This window comes from Mus caroli, unplaced genomic scaffold (assembly GCF_978045245.1).
Source record: "Mus caroli unplaced genomic scaffold, Mus_caroli_1 scaffold_10, whole genome shotgun sequence".
NCBI classification, from domain to species: domain Eukaryota; kingdom Metazoa; phylum Chordata; class Mammalia; order Rodentia; family Muridae; genus Mus; species Mus caroli.
Genome location: NW_028227265.1, coordinates 63,120,193 through 63,134,902, shown reverse-complemented (window position 1 = coordinate 63,134,902; position 14,710 = coordinate 63,120,193). Strand labels below are relative to the sequence as shown.

The 14,710-nt window shown below is 41.8% G+C and overlaps 1 protein-coding gene across 1 annotated transcript in view; it reads left to right on the top strand.

Moving 5' to 3' along the window:
* Window positions 1-9,025: 9,025 nt before the first annotated feature.
* The window catches only part of Npy1r (neuropeptide Y receptor Y1), a 9,394-nt gene continuing 3,709 nt past the window's right edge, over window positions 9,026-14,710 (top strand). Inside the window, exons 1-2 of the mRNA XM_029480317.2 lie at window positions 9,026-9,228; window positions 11,000-11,073. The gene's annotated coding sequence lies outside the window, so the exon portion shown is untranslated. The remainder of the gene's footprint in view (window positions 9,229-10,999; window positions 11,074-14,710) is intronic.

Sequence of the window (14,710 nt, the reverse complement as noted above, 5' to 3'; positions counted from 1 at the left end):
TAGGGCTACAGGATGCATCCCCACTACCCTGTTCTCTAGTTGCAGGAGTTAACTTAGGGGTCCCACGGATGTTTGTCCGTCCTATGCTCAACCCCATAGTGGCTTGTATGCGAGTAGGCGTTTTTTTCCGATAGCTTTTGTGAGAAAAACCTTCAAGGTCCATGTTTTCTTTATGAGAGGGGGAAAATAACACAAAAATCCCAAACAGAACATCTTCTTGCCTTTCTAACATAAAGAAGTCTGGGTGAGAAATTGACCTAAACCTGCAGGGAACAGGCTGTGATGAAGCGTGCAAAATAGACAATAGGATCAACTCCTACTCTAAGGGGTAGTAGTGTGTGGGTGTGAGCGAGGGACAAGGAGCAAAGGGAGCTGGGAAGTGGGGCTGAAATGGAGCCAACCCTTCCTGGAAGCTTTCCATATCAAAACCCGTGAGTGTGTGTGTGGGGGGGTGGGGGGTGGGCAGGGGGCAGCGGTGTTTTGTCATCTTTCGAAAACATAAAGACAACCTAAAGAAATGAACAAATAGAAACAAATAAAACCCTGTCCTGTTGCTCCAAAGCTTGATTTTCATTTTTAAGATTGACAGATCTGTATCCTTTTGCGCAAGATTGTCACAGTATTTGGCCAATCCTCAGTTGGCCTGCCATAACAACAGTGTATTTCCTGCACCATCACGATTACAGTCCTTAGCATTGCCTGCTATGGGCAGAACTGTAATTCCTAAGGCACTGTATCAACTGAAGAGGACTTTTGTCCCTTGACTTTTATCCCATGCTAATCTAATCCCCGGGGGCAACACTTGCTGTGTGTGTCTCAAAGGTCAGAGGATATTTGCCTGTTTCTGCTAATTTAGCAGTCAGTACTCAAGGAAACTGTAGTGTATGCCATTCCCTCAGCCCAAGGAATCCAAGAACTTCAAAAAGGCTTCAAGAAAATATCATCTGATTCTACTGGGCTTCATTTCAGAATCACCATATTTGTCCCAATATTTGAACACAGAAGGTACCTGTGCAGGGCCCTGGGATCTTGCAGTGAGGGAAGAGAGAAGACTGGCTTTTAATAAACAAACGCTTAGCAAACAAGGGATTGGTCCTAGGCTTTCTTTTTTTGTTTTGGTTTGGTTTGGTTTTTTCGAGACAGGGTTTCTCTGCATAGCCCTGGCCGTCCTGGAACTCACTTTGTAGACCAGGCTGGCCTCATACTCAGAAATCCTCCTGCCTCTGCCTCCCAAGTGCTGGGCTTAAAGGCGTGCACCACCTTTCTTAATGTCAGCTATTGTGCAGTTCACCCACTACATGTTGCCAGGTGGGTATCTATTCTCCTGTCCCTTGCAGTCTGACACACACCCTTCCAAATGCACAGCGAGTTTTCAAACAGCTTCTTAGAGATGTCTTCCCAAAAATATAACTGTGCTACATGCTCTTGTCTATCCCTGTCAAAAATACATTTTTTTTTCCTTTTCCACACATTTGCTATTAGCTCTAGATTGAAAAGAATCGCTCATGTGGCACTGACATGATTCTGAACTTGCCTGTTTTCATTTCCAGGATGTCCCTAAACACACAAGCCCCAAAAGGAAAGGTCAGCAGTAAAGTGCTTGCCTCACAAGTGTGACAACCGAGGTTGCAACTTCAGCAGCCAAGTTAAAGCTGGATGTGGCATTTCACCCACAAGAACACAAGGCCCTGGTGATTTGCTGGTCAGAAGGAAAAGCTAAAACAGTGGGCTCCTCGCTCAATGCCAGATCCTGTAACAAATGCTAAGGTGAAGATTGGCCACCTCTGGTGTTTACACATATATGTGCAAGTAAGCATGCACATGTATACACCTTACACAATACACACAGGAGTGCACACACATGCACACACACACACTCACAAAAAAGCAAAGGTCAAGAATTCTTGTGTAAAAAATCTATTATACAATTTTAAGCATATGTGGAAGAACCAAATTATTAAGCATTGTTTGGAAGAGTATGTAGAGTCGGAAATGTCAGACATGCGCTGTATAAAAAGGCGAGCATAAATGTTAGCTTTTATCTCCAGACCCCAGAGGAGCTGGAGACTAATCATCATTACTTTTGTAATGCATAATAGAGTAAATTTGTTTCTAGTTTATTGAGTACCTTTCAGGCAGAGGAAGTACAGCCTCTGGGGGCAGAAACTGCAATGTCCACTTCTGCTGTAGGCATTTTTATAAAATGCACACCTGGGAAATTAAGTTGGGTTTTTATGCACATTACAAAATGAGACTGGCTAATTCCCAGTTTCCGAGATTCGTTATCAGCTATAAAAGAAAGCTTATCTGAAGAGAAGAGAGTTATGGATCACTTGGGACTAGTAGGGCAAATTATTGAACAACCCGTGCCAGGGTAACATTTTGCTGAGGAGCACGTCTGCGGCTTCTGGGAGGTTGGCACTCCAGTTTAATAACAGCTCCCATTTGTGGAGCATGGTTCCTGAAAGCCTTTGACAAGCTCTCTCTTGATGTATGGGTCTGGTGAATTAAGTTCAGGAGTTGTGGGGTAAGCAAGACAGGAAAATATTATTTTACTAGGTGAGTTGTACTTCTACTAAAATTTTATCACATTGGTTAAGCATTTCTATGGTAAACTGTGGCGCATCTAAGTCCTAAATACTTAAAAGATATGGAAAGGGCAAAGTCCTGTATGTTGTGGAACTTTTTACAATGCTTTTGGCTGTGGTGACTTCTATGAAATGGTATCACTGTCCTACCTCTTGACATTTAGGGTTTAAAAGAAGGCACTAGCATAGTATTGTAAAACAAAGCAATTGTTTTTATGGGAGATGGTTTTTAAAATATCGGCCTGCAGTAGTGTATACAGTCACTTTTGTCAAACAATTCGGTGATGATCCTAAGTGTCTAAAGAGGCCCACCACAAATAATTTCATTGACTTCTATTTAGTACTCTTCGTCTCGAGCAACATTTATAGGCATTAAATGTGTGACTCATTTCCAGATAGACTGTTCAACTCATCTTTACAAGTTAATTTTTCACTTTAAAAATGCATGTACATGTTATATATATGTATATATGTATATATATATATATGTGTATATAGAGAGAGAGTTATATAGATAACAATATAGTCATATACCATATATATTTACAGATAGATGCTTAGAATACCTGAATTGTAGCCACATTTTCCTTAATTTATTAATTCACTTGATACCCCCATCTCAGATATCAGCCCCCTCTCCCTTCTCTCTTCCCAATCCAGCCACCCATTCTCTCTCCACTTCTCCTCTGAGAAGGGAAGACCCACCCCCACCCACACCATAGGTACCAACTCACCCTGGCATATCAAGTCAAAGCAGACCTAGGTGCATATTCTCCCACTGAGGCCAGACATAGGCAGCCCAGAGAGGGGAAAGGGATACAAAGGGAGGAGACAGAGTCAGAGTCAGCCCCTGCTCCATTTGTTAGGAGCCCCACGTGGAGAACATGCTGTGTATCCTTGAAGCAGCATTTTATACCACGTTGATGGTGTGGCTTTAGACATGCAACGTGATCTATTAGTGTCTCTCTACTCTGTGCAGAAAAGTGTCTTCAACTTGTAGATCTGAAGTCCCTTTTAAATACCGAATAGCTATGACTTCATCCCATTAAAAGCACACATCATAGACATGTGTAGAAATGCATGCTTTTTTGCATCTTCAGAAACTTATAGGCATAAATACTCTCTCTCCTGCATTTTAGAAGAAAAAAAAAGTAAAGACACAAAGGTACAAGATATATTGGTAATTTTTTTGTCCTTACAGATATATATATTCCTCTTTCTGCAGCTAAGAATTTACAAGTATATTTTATCCTTTTTCTGAAGTACTGGTGTCATGCATCAACAAATCATCCCCTGTGATATTTATACTATTTTAAAAGTTTGGGGCAATACTTATCTATATATGGTGTCTAGGGATCTTTTAGGAGACATGACATTTTATCATATAACTCCACATACAAACTCTACAGGTCTTCCCTTTGCAAAATTCATGCTCTTAATTAGTATCCTCTAAAACTGACTCTTCTTCAATAAGTTTTTCATTTGCTATCTACGTTTCCAATGGTTTGTATTTTAATACTAGTTTGAAGTCTAAATATAACTTGACTATATTTAGGTGGAATGAGAGAAAAACTATTTATTTATGTGGGTTTTTTTTTTTTCTATGTTGGTTTGTTTTGAATTCTCTTTTAAAAGAATGTCTGTAGAAGTGTTCAAAGCATTAGCTCAGAATCAAAAGTTAGCATGGGTTGAATCACGTGCTCTTCCAAAAAGTATGCTACCACACTGAATTCCTACTCACCGTTCTTGCTGGTATTTCAGCTTTTGAAAGTAGGTCATGCAGTGGGTAGGAAAAAAAAAAACTGTGAGACATTTCAGCTAAGAGACATTGTAAACGTTTTCCAAGTCAGTAGCATCCATCATTTAAGTTTATACATATCAAGGAAAAAAGAATCAACATATGTTCTCTATTTCAGGTATTATTCTATGCTCTCAGCTTGAGGAGGTAGCAGGGAAAGGGAATCGCCGTCTCTGTGACATCACAGGATCCTTGTAGATCTGTATGTGCAGTCACTGGAAAACAATATAAGTCCTGCATCAAAGTAACCCTAGTGTGCTCTAAGAATGTATCTTATCCTTCTTCTGAAGTATGGGTGTCTTACATGTTGACAGATCATTCCTTGTATTATATTATTTTAAAAATGTGTGGCAAATTACCAAATTGATTTTAACATTGTCATGGTCAGTTCTCATTGTCAACTTGATTGGATCAAGAAAGACAATTAATAAGGTACACCCGAGTGTGCCTGTGTGTTTCCAGAGAGAATTCACTGAGTAAGGAAAGCCCCTCCTGAGTATGGGAAGCACCACTCCACTGTCTGGGATTCCAGACTGAATAATAAGGGAATAAGGATGCAGCCATCTGAGCGTTGCCTTTCCCCATTTTCTGCTCGCTGATGGGCACTGCAGAGCTACTCCCACTGCCCTGTCTTCTCTGATCTGAAGGACTATACTTATCTGAACTTTTTCCCCCAGTAAGTTACTTTCATGAGCTACAAGAAACATAACTATGATGGTTTGTTTGTGCTCGGCCCAGGAAGTGGCACTGTTAGAATTTGTGTCCTTGTTAGAGTAGGTGTGTCACTGTGGGTGTGGACTATAAGGCCCTCATCCTAGCTGTCTGGAAACCAGTATTCTGATAGCAGCCTTCAAGTGAAGATGTAGAAGTCTCAGCTCCTCCTGCACCATGCCTGCCTGGACACTGCCATGCTCCCACCTTGACGATAATGAACTGAACCTCTGAACCTGTAAGCCAGTCCCAATTAAATTTTGTCTTTATAAGAGTTGCCTTGGTCATGGTATGTTTTCACAGTGATAAATTCCTAATTAAGACAATAGCTAATACAGATACTATCCTAGTTAGCTTTAGTGTTAAGCTTGACACAGCCTAGAGTCACCAGAGAGGGGAGTTTCAGTGGAGAGAAAGATCAGATCTGATTGACCTGTGGCCATGTCTGTGGGCATTGTCTTGTCAAGTGATAAAGGAGAGCCCAGCCTTGTGTGGACAACACCATTCCCTGGGCTGCTGGTCCTGGGTTATATGAAAGAGCTAGTCAAGAATAAAGCCTTTGAGTGAGCTATAAATCAGCATCCCTCCATGGTTTCTGCTTCAAGTTCTGACTTTAGTGCCTTAGTTTCCTTCCCTCAATGATATGCTGAGAAATTTAACTTTCCTCACCTAAGTCACCTGCCTTTAGTCACAGTGTTTACCACTGCCACAGAGATGAAACTAGAACAGATATCATCTGCACAGAGGAGATTTTTAATTGGTTGCCTTGGTACATATGTATGCATATTGTAAATAAATTCATTGTTGCTTCCACTAGTTAATGCTCCCAAAAAAATAAATAAAATGATATGGGCTATTTGACTGTAATCAAGAGTTTAGTCAAACTGCCTATCTGTTGAATTTAATTACTAATATGTGGACTCAAAAAGAAGAAGAAAAAATCCCAAGACAAGGGTTCTCTGTGTAGCCCTGGCTGTCCTCAAACTCACTCTGTAGACCAGGCTGGCCGTGAACTCAGAGATCTCCCTGCCTCTGCCTCCCAAGTGCTGGAATTGAAGGCATGCCCCTGCATGCCCATCTCAACATTAATACTCTCAACTTCAAGTTTCATTTGCTGAAGGCACTTCTCCCTGTGTTGTCCTAGATACAAGACTATTTAATAAAGTGGCATGGCACCTTGCATTGTTTAGCATCACTGCTCAGACCTATGTACTCAACGGATACCACCAGAAGGGAAAACTTGACACATAATGAAGTCGTACAATATGAGCTGACTCAGTCGTGGATTACATTGGAAGTTCAACCTTGTGGACAGAATTTCCCATCAATACCCTTCATTTGCACATTAGTTTCACATGGAGTATTAATGCCTGTCAAGATTCATCTGATTAATCAATATGGAAAAATAGTCTGTGCCTAGAAGCATTTCAGGAATATATAGATGACAGTAATATTCCATTGCATCCCCAGCCCTGTGTCATGGAATTTAAAAGCTAGGCCTGGCATTTAAATGTTGCATTTTATGTGATAGAACTGATGTTTACTCGGATTTGATGAGCAAGGCTCATCTTTCTGTTTATATGGTAGGGAGAAACATTGACCAGAGAACAGTAGAACATGGCATTAATGATCTTAATCAAAGGCATTACATTAGTCTGTTACAAAATTTCAAAAGGAAATAAACAGAGTTATCTCTTCCAGGAAAATTTGGGATTTCTATCTATCAAATCCCAAACAATGAAATTGGCAACATGTTGTTCGTTGAGGTATAGGAAAGAAGACTGGAGATGTAGCTCAGTTGGCAATGCTTCCCTAGCACACACGAAGCCTTGGGTTCATTTCCCAGCCCCCCACACAAGCCAAGTGTGATAGTCTGGGGCTGTAATAACATTGCTCAGGATGCAGAGGCAGGGCAATCACAAATTCAAAAGTAACAAGTTTGAAGCCAGCCTGGGGTCCACAGACACTGTGTCAAAAGAGACTGGAAAAAGAAAAAAAAAATCCTAAAATTTAGCACATATCTTCACAGGAATACGAGTTGTTTTGCTTATTGTAAACCTCTTGTAAGATTACATTAAAAGGGTTTGCAATCTCTCTACCTTATGCCCTGAAGATCGTCTTCAATAAATACTCATGCTAAAGTTATATAATTATGCCGTTGATAAGCATTTCCAAACTTTATACGATTAAGTTTGTCATAAAAATCCTTGGAGAGCAATAATCCTGGAAAGACTGAGTTGAGAAGTTAATGTCTCAGAAACCCAGCTTTATAAACGTGTCTTGAGGGGGTGTTTCATAGAAACTAAGGTAATAAAACCAACTGCAATTGGTCATATCAATGCAGACCTTTTAGAGAAACTTTACTAGTATTCTTGGAAAACACTTAAGTACCCAGGTCCAAATTATATTCACAAATTCAAAATAGTTCCTGGCATGAATGATGCCCCATGAAGACATAATCTTGGTAAAGAATTGAACCATTTCCCCTGTGCTTCTCACGACAGACTAAAACTAGCAAGTGTGATGCTCTAATGTAGGAAAAAAAACACCTAAGACCAGTGTGATTTAGAGGGGCAGTGTAGACCAGTGAGTAGGAGAATGTTCCTAAAGGAGGACGGGAGGGCACTTTACAGAAACTGTGATCTCTGAATTCTTCCCATTTCCGTTCTCACGTGTTATGTGACACTTTGCTTTTAAACCATTAGAGGGTTTTAACGTACATGCATATCTGCTGTCCTGCAAACACTGTACATTTAAATCAGATCATAATCCTCTTCCAACCATAGAAAAATGTGCCCAGGTACGAATATGTTAGCTTTCCCACAAAACAAATCCCAGAGATCATATCAACTACATCTCTATGTGTGAATCCAACCAAACTTTTATTGGTAAATAATTCTTATTCAAGCTAACCTTTAGAAAAGAAAAAAAAATTTTTTTTTCTTAATAGTACAAGTTTCATGGGATTTCATGTCATGGGATTTCATTGGTATTTCACTTTGAAGGCAAATAATCTTTGTTATTTTGTAATGAAATGTGTGCATCCTAGGCGACATCAGTAGATTTTGTACTTGTTAACAGTTTGAATTTAAACAAGTTGTAGTTCCTAGATGAGTAAATTCTGTGTGTATGCACCTGTGTGTGTGTGTGTGTTGTGTGTACATTACTCAGCCTTGACTTTTCAAAGTGAAATGAAACGTGTGAGTTATGAAATCAGTGTATCAATAATTAGCCTGAACCATCAAATACCAAGGACAAGGTTTGCAAGGACCGTGTCTTTTGAGCACACCCACAATGTTCCATACCGTAGCAGATAAATCACCGGGGAAATTGCATTGACTTTTTCTGACCAACAGGAAAATGCTGGGTTCATCGTGCCCCGGGCCCGGTTTCCTGCTCCCTTGAAAAAGGAACTAGTCACTGAGAACAAATCTGACTCAAATGCATTTTCTTAGTGAAGAGAAAAAAGGTTCAAAGGCTCTCAACTGAGATCCGCTACTTTGGTTTTTTAAAGGACTTCTTTTTGTTCTCCTAGACTGGGGAAAATAACTTCTCGGTACTGGCGTGCGGAATATTTGAGCGTCACAAAAGCAGCGGCAAACCCATTAACCGAGGCTTTGCGATGAAGTGCATCTTTCCCCCTTCCGGTAAATATGCTCTCCCCTCCATTCTTGACTCCGGCTTAAAACTCGGACTCTCTCGGAGGAAAAGGACTTCGCCACAAGATGGCACTGACCTGCAGACAAAAGAAATAGCGGTGGCATTGACTTTTAAAACAGGCTTGTAAATGCGCCTTGCTTGAGTCAAGGACTAGTGGGGTGAGAGCTCCGTGCGTACGGGTCTGAAGCATAGCTTACGTTTAACTGCCTTTCTTTCCAGAATTCCTAGGCAACGCACCTCCGAGTTGTGCATCCGAGGTGTTGGGAGGAGGCTGTGGGGGAAACCTTGGGTGATCCTCGTGGGGTGCCGTCACATGATCCTGAATGAGGTGGAGTTCGGCTTTAAGGGGGCGTCTCTTCCTATCTTCCTCAATCTTTAGGGTTTGAGCAGGAGAAATACCAACAGATCTTTTCTCCCTCCAGTGACACTCGTCCCGCTTCAACAGCGGTGAACAGACGCATTCTTTAAAAGGTAAGTTGCAAGTTAGTGTTTTTAAGGGACTTTTGAGAAATCTCTTATTGATGGGGTGAGGTATGAGAGGAAAGATGCGGGTGTCTGATCCAGTTGTGGGAACGGAGCGGGTGTGGAGTCAGCTTCTCAGTTTGACTCCCAGTGGGAGCAGGAGGTAGGATAATCTAGATTGTGGGACAGGTCTGGGACATTATGGATGTGAGACCTCAAAGGGAAAGTGTACATCTCTCAGAGTTCGCGCATCCTGGCGTCTTGCACTTGGGGGTTCCAGAAGGAAATAAGTTTTCCTCTCCTCCTACTGTCCTAGAAGTCAGGGGAGGTGCCCTGGTGGTCTTTCCTGAACCAAGATAGTATTCCTCCTCGGTTTTTTCTGTAGCAGGCTGGAGCCTCTGCCCAGATAGAAATCCAGGAGTTTTCCTGGGTAACCAGAGGAGATACATTGGGCAGGGGTGGGGGCGCCAGCTTTCTCCGATGCATTTGTCCTGCTTCCCACCGCGTGAGAAAATGTGGGGTGCCCAGAGACACGGAGCCCAGAATGGGAGAGCCCCTGACCCACTCCCCTGTATACCCCTCTTTCAGGCTGTATAGTGCACCTTGCAAGACTTGAGCCTTGTCTTCTTGTTTAGTAATTTTAGCCGCCCAACACCTCAGCTCTTTTTTAAAAGGCAATTAACTGTGTTGGTTAGCAGGTTAAGGATGAACTAAAAGCGGGAGGGGGGAGGGGGGATTTAGTGGTTAGTAGGATAATCTGCTGCTCCCCAGGTAGATTGCAGAGATGCTAATGTAGGAAGTACCCTTATTGGGCTTATGAGAAAGACGGACTGGTCTCCGATTCGAGCCTTGCTTGTTCAATTGGGCTCCTTCATTTCTGCTCTGTTCTCTCATTCGGGTAGAGACGCCCTGATAAATTAGTTGTCTTCCCCCTCCTCCGTTCCTCCCCGTCTCCGAGTGTGTGTGTGTGTGTACGCTCGCGCGCGTGCAGGGAGGGGAGTTAGGAAGGGGGGTAATCAGAGAGAGTCACATAGTTATACAATACAAAAAAAGGTAGTGAAAACACAAGTTTTGATTGAATGTACTAAATTTCCCTCTGGTTAACTCCTAGACTCTAGGACCTAGAGCATGAAAAGCTGGGAAAGGGGAGGAGAGGAGAAGGGACGGGGGAGATGAGTTGATGTCTTCTTCCACTGTTCTTTTAATTGGAGTGCTCTGTGATTTGCACAGAAGAGAGGACTACTTCTGCAGAAAGCCCAATACTTTGCTCATCCAAGAGACATCTTCCTCCATACCATTTTCTAGGGTTTCCTTATAATTGTCAATAGGCAGCTAACTGTTGAACAAGCCCTTCCCCCATTCCCCGGAAGGAACAGGGAATTATGTAAGTCGTTTAGATAAGCTAGCAGTAACTTTGGCTGTGTATATCACGGCTTATCTTTTTTTCCCAAACAAATGAGGGAATTTGAAGAAAACCACGCGTACACACACACACACACACACACAGCAGGTTATGCCCCAAGAGCTGTATTTTATGGTAGAAACAGCACTGTGAACATCTAATCAGGAAGGTCCAGCATTCCAAGAAGGAAGAAAAGGAACTGCCCTGGAAGGGTGGAAGAGGGAATCAATTTGCCAACTGTTAATGTATGTAATGTCTTGGAAGGTCCATGGCAGCTGAACTGAAATTTGGTCTTTAATTCTTGCAATACTTACAATTGTAAGACATACATATCTGAGATATACGGAAGAGCAAACACCAGCTTGTTTTCTTTTACAGTGAGATGCAAACTCTTTCTATAGAGAAGTACTGCTACTTTCCTGACCTTTATTCTTTCTCGGAGATTTACTAAGGTAAACAAAATGTAACTTGTGTCTAAAATGCAACTGTTTTCTGTAACTGGAATGGCTATTGCTCCCATACTTAGCAAAATAAGGGTACTCTGCATTTTCTGTATAGATAAGTGATAAGTTATCGCTCCACTGGTAAAATGAGGCCATTCAAGCCAGATTAGATGATATTAAAGACCGGTATATTGGGAAGCTGTTTCCAGTTCACAGGCCCCAGGGAAAGAGGCCAGGGAAGTCACCATGAGAAGGAAGAGAGGGGAGAGGGGTGAGAGAAAGGAAGAGTGTGCACAAAGAGAGAGAAAGGGGCGTGGAGGCTAATAGAGACCAAAATATCTGGATTAAATAGGGCAGAGCCTCTGAGGGAATGGCAGCCCAGCCCTTAGGTTAGAAAGCTCAGGTTTGGGGGGCAGGGTATGCCAGGTAGGGACTAAAGGATGCTGGGAGAAGCTGGAGGGAAGGTCTGCTTTGGTATGACAAATATGCTCCTCAGCCCCTTGTCCTGGGGTCTGAAGCCAAGTAAGTAGACATAAGAGGGAAACACTTCTCATAGGACTTGTCTATCAAATGTGATTGGACAGGTATCAGAATATACTGTGTCGACTTAAACTCATTCATGAGAGATCGGCCTTTATAACCCATGAATTGAAATGACTTGTTTTCATGAATTCCTATACTTGTCAAAACAGGCCCTAGATAAAATTTCTCTCTTTTTCCTCTCCACAGTGAAAGCGTTGCCCTATGTTCCATGTCCCTCTCCCTGAACTACTGCAAAGCCTCCTAAAGAGTCTCCTTAGTTCACCTTGCCTTTTTAAACTCTAAGCAAGCAGCAGGTAGACTAAAGGAGTCTTTTGCTTATTTATTTACTTAGTGGTGGGGGACTGGCCTGCACCATGCACCGTCCTCAGAGGCCCACTGGCAGGAGGCAGCCCCTTCTTTCCACCACGTGAGGAATGGGGAACAAACTCAAGTCATTAGGCTTGGCAGCAAATGCCTTTATACAAATATCAAAGTTAAAACATATAACCTCACATGTTTTACCAAAGGCTCCTCCGGTCCTCGGGTTATAGGTGAAGACTGCCCCATTAGAACCCTGCACTGTCAGCTTCTTCTCACTCGGCCTTCCCAGTGAGTTCCTTCTAGTCTGCCTTCATTTCTCCTTTGTCTTCTTGGCACAGCAGCTGTGCTCCAGCCTTAGAAATGTTCTATTTGGTTTGGTTTGGTTTGGTTTGGTTTCCACCAGGGACGCCAGCCCCGGGAGCCTCCATGACTTCCTAACTCTGCACTCCTGGGTGTTTGCTGTCATCTGGGGTACTCAGCTGCCTTTGCTCACCACCCAGGACTGCAATTTCCAATAATCCCAGTCCCCTTTCTTGACTATTACACTGGGCCTTTTACTAATTTATTATTTTTTTCTTTTCTTTCTCTGCCCATAAGACTAGAAACTCGGTGAAAAGGTCATTGCTCTTTCTACTGAAACCACACCTGACAAGAAACAAGTGTCAAGTAAACATGTGTTCCTTCAGAAAACATTTCATTTTTAATATGCAAAATGCACTGTTTTCCCCTAGGTGCCAGACCTAAAAGAATGACTACTATAATTGGCACTTGTTTTGCATTTAATCATAGACTGTACCATTAATTTTAACACAGACTTATACCAAACATGATTCCTATCAAGACCTATTATAGTGGTCAAGGTATTTTAATTCTAAATCTAATATTTTCAAGGTACCATGAAGTTTTCATAGTGCCTAACTTAAGGAATTGTACTGAAATCAATAGAGGCTGATAAGGCTGGAGATTAAAAGTGATTTGGATGAGGGGAAAGATTTGAATTGCTGTTAAGATATGACACCCCAAAACTGGGATGTGGAATTAGGATTTGAAAGTATTATAGGCAAGAATAGATGAGGAGTTTGTTTGTTTAGAACATAACGATCATATTGCAGCTATTAAAGAGTTGAAGACATAGCCTGGAGTATGTCTAAGTTCCAGGATGAAGCATGGTAACTGAACAAACTTTCTGTGTCTCACAAGAATCCACATACAAGCACACACTCAGTGGAGCTCGGTGATAGGGCCCCAAGAGAAGCCACAGGTAATAAGAATTCACTTTGCTATTTTGGTAGTGTAAGTTCGAATAACGAAAAACTTTGTAACTATTAGCCAGAAGAGAAAGTATGACACTAAGTTTGCCTGGCTTACTTAAGGAAGTTAGAGCTTTCCAAAACTGTAAAACCACTACCTACTCCTTCTAGGTTTGCTTTCCCATCCTACACTTGCCCTGGCTTTGAGATTCTTGAGGGTAAAACACTGTGCAATTATCCCAGGAGTCATTTCAGTTGAGAGGATAGAAGAGAGACTTGGATTCTAATATCATCCACACTTGAAGTGTGTCCTAGTCAGGGTTTCTATTGCTGTGAGGAAACCCCAAACTGGGGAAGCAGGGGTTCATTTGGGTTACTCTTCCACACCACTGTTCATCATCAAAGGAAGTCGGGGCAGAAGTGCAAACAGGCAGGAGCCTGATCACTAGCTTGCTCCCCATGGCTTGCTCAGCCTGCTTTCTAATAGAACCCAGAAACACCACCCTAGTAGTGGCCCCACCCACAGTGGGCTGGGCCCTCCCCAGTAATCACTAATTAAGAAAATGCTCTACAGGCTTGCGCACAGCCCAATCCTATGGAGACATTTTCTCAATTGAAGTTCCCTCCGTTCAGATGACTCTTTCGTGTTATGTTGACATAAAACTAGCCAGCACAAAGTCATTTCACCACTATGCTTTCATGCTATATAGTCTGATTATATGATGGCAACTCTTATTTTGATCAGGCCAAATTGTGATTTCACAATAGAAATAAAATTCATATTCCAGAAAGCAAAATTGCCAAATAAAAGGCTTATTAGAAGTGTCACTTAAACAGCAAGTGCATTTCTGCACATTAAGTTTCTCTTTTTCCTTTCAATAGAAGTAAATCCACACAATTTTCTTCATTGTTGTAAGATGGACAGACAAAATTCAGCTTATTAACATGGGCACAATAGCTAGTTAATTAGCATGAGAGATCCTGTCCTGTGGACTTCTCTAGCAAGGGGGAAGTAGAGAGCAGAGGTTTCTGTCTTCTTTCTTTCTCTAAAGCAGTTTCTGATAGTATGTCTCTAATGTATATTGTCAGTAAGAGGAGGTATGTTTACACTCCACATTGGGGTGAACATTTAAGATTATAACTGAAATCACACCCTTGCATTGGACACTCACATAGCTGAGCGAGGAAAGAGGATATTTCCTTGGATAAAAAACATTAGAAATTCTTTGAAGTCTTCTTACCTGATCATCAAATTCAGTGTCCTAAAGTTAGAATCTCCCACACAACGCAAAGCCTTCATGTGGACCCTCATGCAGTGGCAGCACTTCTGCGTATGAAGCACTTACTTCTGTGACAAGTAGTTTCTTCCATTTGATTCAGTTTTCACTCCTCATAGTGACATCATGTTTCTAAAATAATGTACAGTCTTTGGTCCCATTTCTAACTTCATTATTCATGCCACTAAACTTGTCCATATACTCTAGACCACCTATTAAGACACGAGAAGTTAGCCCTACAGTTCGAAGCATGGTCTGCATCAAACATCACATGGT